The sequence below is a fragment of the Pinus tabuliformis genome, chromosome Q (assembly GCF_031772625.1).
Source record: "Pinus tabuliformis cultivar Carrire ecotype Pingquan chromosome Q, CPIR1, whole genome shotgun sequence".
NCBI lineage: Eukaryota > Viridiplantae > Streptophyta > Pinopsida > Pinales > Pinaceae > Pinus > Pinus tabuliformis.
In genome coordinates, this window is record NC_142296.1 from 303,378,363 (window position 1) to 303,382,906 (window position 4,544).

The window sequence follows — 4,544 nt, forward strand, 5'->3', positions numbered from 1 at the left end:
GCCGCTGCAGATACAACCATCAGCATGGTTTTAGTCCAAAAGGAAATTGGATTGAACATCCAATATATTATTTGAGTCGTAATCTCAATGATACAGAAAGCAAGTATCCTTATGTTGAGAAACTAGCTTTGGCAATTGTGCAAGCTGTTCAGATATTTCGCCACTACATCCTGCTCTGGAAGACCACTTTCATTTCAGATTGCAACCCTATGACATACATTTTGTCATGTCAATTGCTAGGGGGAAATAGTCAAAATGGATAGTCATTTTGCATGAGTTTGATCTAGAATTTATCAAGTCCAAATCATATAAATCTCTCATTTTAGTTGAGCTACTTTGCAACCTTCCCTTGACCTCCATTGATTCAACATTTGAACCATGGATTTTGGATGAGTCTATGTTTCTGATATCATCATCTGACTCGTGGTATGGAGATATACTTATCTATCTCCAGACCCAAAATTTATAGCCTAATACCTCTCGCTCGCAACAACGACGTATCCAATACCAAGAAAAAGAGTATCTGATAATTGGCGGCACTCTTTACCATCGTGGTATCGATACAATTTTACGGAGGTGCCTCACACATGAGGAAGTCGAGAAAGCATTAAATGATATCCATTCAGGTACTTGTGGTGGACACTTATCTGGATATGCTACCGTGAAGAGAATTCTTCGTGCTGGTTACTTCTATACAACTATATTCAAAGATTGTATTATTGCTATCATAAGTTGTCACGCATGCCAGATCTATGACCGCAAAACTAGATTACCACCTGCACCATTGTATCCAGTCATTGCTATTATACCATTCGACAAATGTGGCATTGAATTCATGACATGTAACCCCACCTCGACTGGGTGGCATGGGTATATTATAGTCGCTATTGGCTATTTTACCAAATGGGCCAAGGTGATGCCAAGATTAAACAACAGTGGTGAAACGGTTGCTCTTTCCTTTTTTAACCATGTGCTTGCCCATTTTGGTGTACCACAAGCCATAGTTACAGATCATGGGTCACATTTTTGACAATCACATGATGGTTGAATTGACTGCTAAGTTAGGATTGTCATGTGATAGTTCTACCCCTTATTACCCGCAAGCAAATGGACAAGTTGAGGCCATCAATAAAGTCCTGAAGCGGTTGTTGCAAAGAATGATAGGGGTTCATAAACAAAACTGAAATTTAATTCTGTACTCTGCCTTGTGGGCATATCAAAGCTCAGTGAGAAATGCAACTGGATTCACACGCTTTCAGTTGTTGTATGGTGTGGAAGAAATATTACCGATACAATGTGAAATTTCATCTCTCAAACTCGTGATTGACCTATTACCTGACACTTTTGAAGAAGAAGGGCATTTCTTAGAACTAATCCATCTGGGTGAAACATGTCGTGATGACGCATTGGCTAACGAGGCACATAAGAAATGAATCAAGGCGCAATATGATAGAAATGTCAAGCCTCGTATCTTCTCAGAAGGAGACCTGGTCTTGCTTTACGATCAGGAAGCTAATAAAATTGGAGCAGGGAAATTTGAACCAATGTGGATGGGTCCTTATATTATCAAGCATATTTTGGCAAAAGATGCCTATGAGTTAGTAGTTTATGATGGGATTCCATTGACACAACCCAGAAATGGGTTGTACCTCAAACATTACTATTCTTAATTGAGTGTAGTAAAACTCATTGTATATATGCTTTCATTGCATGTATGTGTACCAATGTGTGTCTTTTAGATTTTTTATCTGGTTAAGTAATCCTCTTTGCATTTTTCGCAGATGTCGGAATCTTCGGAACCATTTGTTGGTTATGCAGATGGTGCTAGTTGTAGTACACAAAAACTATCTTCTACAACATGGTCTATTTTCACTTGAAGTGGCGAGTTAATGAGTTTTCAAGGGATTTGTATCAGTTGATCGACGAACAACATCGCTGAGTATAGGATGTTGATCGAACTTCTCTTTGATGCCATTTCACTTGGAATTTGCCAAATCATCATTAGGCTGGACTCACAACTTGTTGTACTACAACTTACAATGTGTATACCGTCCAAAACCCAACAATTCTTCCTATGTTCCTTAGAGTTCATATTTTGGAAAGGAATATTGAATATATTCAATATCAAAATATTTCTAGAAACTTTAACACATTAACCGATTCTCTAGCGAATTATGTGTTAAATAGACATTTGCAACATATGTAAAAGTAACATTTTCAATTCACATCATTAGTTGAATAGGATTGCACATAACCATAGAAAACTCTAAAAGTAAATAGATAGGTGTTTTAAATTTTTTTTACAAAATTTGCGTCCAAGACACGTTTGGTCATCTGATCCAAAAGCTCAAAATGCATGCAAAAACATCCTAAGTAGACCTAGTGATGCTCATGATATTAGGTCAGAGCATATGCTATCATGTGCAAAAGCCTCATCTAGCAATTAGGAACACCAATAGTGTGGTGCTGCAGCCTCATAGGTAACTCCTCGATTCGGACATCTGGAATACCAAGGGTTAATCCCTCTATGTGATCCTGCAATTCTCCCAAGGTCTCAGCCAAATCCAAATCTTGCATAACTGCTCTCCCAATGTTTCTCCACGCTGGCCCACCTGCACCCTGTTGGTGTCCCACAGGTCAAATAGTACCCACATCTACATGCATGAGAATGATTTTAGTTTAGTCTTGGAAACATTAAAAATACAAAAAACATGTAGAAACTTGGAATATAAAAAAACACTTTGGTTAAACAATTTACCTATAGCACCCCATTGTGCTCCAACTGGTAGAATCAAGTATCGATCTCCACAGAAATCCATCCCTAAGTATGGATGCTCCTTGATGACAAGGTGTTTTCAATTGAGCCAATTGAAGAATGTAGTGGAAAAAATGATTGTTGACTGACCCGCATGTCGAGCCATCAATTCGACCCACCTCTGCATATGTGGATCTCTAAGACTAGCTACACCCAGTGATACATGCTACGGTTGAATTAATGGAATTCATTCTAAGGTAAAAGTGATTAAGATCAAACCATAATAGAAATTATTCATCTTACCACTTTTTACCTTGGTCACTTGTTCTTTTAGTGAAGAAATCACAACCTCACACCAGTTGAATACTTTTGGCTCTAGACACTCAAGTGCATACTACATATATGATCTGTTCACCAGATGTAGTGTCACACTACCAGCCAACTTTGCGATTGTGAAGAGGATCATTCTCAAAGGAAAATCACCTACATCCCTGATGTTTATTTTCCCATCCTTGCTAGGCTATGTACCTGGCCGACAAAACTGTTGAATGTAATCTCTCACTGATTCACCTCCACGGGCAAATCCAAAAAGTGAGATGGGGGCACCTCATCTTGACAATCTGGTAAGAAAGTAAATATCATCAATGGTAATAGGGACCATCTTGTCCCTTATGTGAAATGTCTGATCTATCGGATCCCATGCATGAACAAGGAATTGCAATAGTTCTATTTGTTGCCTCATTCCAGACAACTTGAAGTATTTGAGTAACCCAAAGTTTTTGAAGGCCTCAACTGTACCCAGATTGTTTAGGGCACACATTTCTTTTTCTTCATGCTTTCTTTCTCACCATGTGATCGACATTCTGATCCGATGAAAGCCTGAAATACAATCATAAGCTTGGTTAGGATCCTTTCCATGCAAAAAAACAGGACAAATTTTGGAGCAAACAACTAAAAAAAATTGGGGAAACTCGCCCATTGCAGCCCAAGCACAGAGACAGTGCACTGCAGAGCAGGAAGTCTTTTATCAAAGTGCTCTTCAGCATAGTTTTTGATGTGATTCCAGGGTGAAAAAATCAAACCCCATAGGCCCCAAAAAACCCTAAAACTTGCATGAAATAGAAAAAGAATGACCTAAAAATAAAGAGGACGGGTAGATCTCCTACCTGGTCCAGACGGCACGAGAAATATTCCACAGAATCTCTTGCAATCAGCTCGTGAAATTTGAGGTAAAAAACTAGCCTAGAGTACAAAACTAAATGGTAAGTCTCAAATGGTAAAAATGTCATGGTAAAAACTTGTCTTATGTTTATTTCATGTTCATTAATCGAGTAAACATTAGTACTTGCCTATTTTTGCCTATGAAATAGGTATTTTTAATCCATTTGATGGTGTTTTGAGTAGGTTTTACAGCTGACTTATAGAATTTGATGTGCTTGATTGTAAATTGTACCTTTGACCAGAGAGCATACTTTTATCTCTTTTTCGAGCTCTATTAAAAACAAAAGGAAACCCCCTTGGAGTCCTCTTTAAGCTCTCTCCAGACTCTCTAAACATGAAAAGATTGTCAAGCTCTTGTCCTTTTCATCTCATTAATATATTGGAAACAACATCTACTCAGTATAAGTTTAACCCTTTTTCGGGTTGAGATAGATTAACTACGAAAAGGAATACGTTGACCGAACATGGTTAATAGGTTCTCTCTCGTATTGTTTTATGCTCTTTCAAGCTGGAGAGAAAAATTTACAAAAAATAACTTGTGGAATTTTCTTTTTCTCACTTTTCAAAC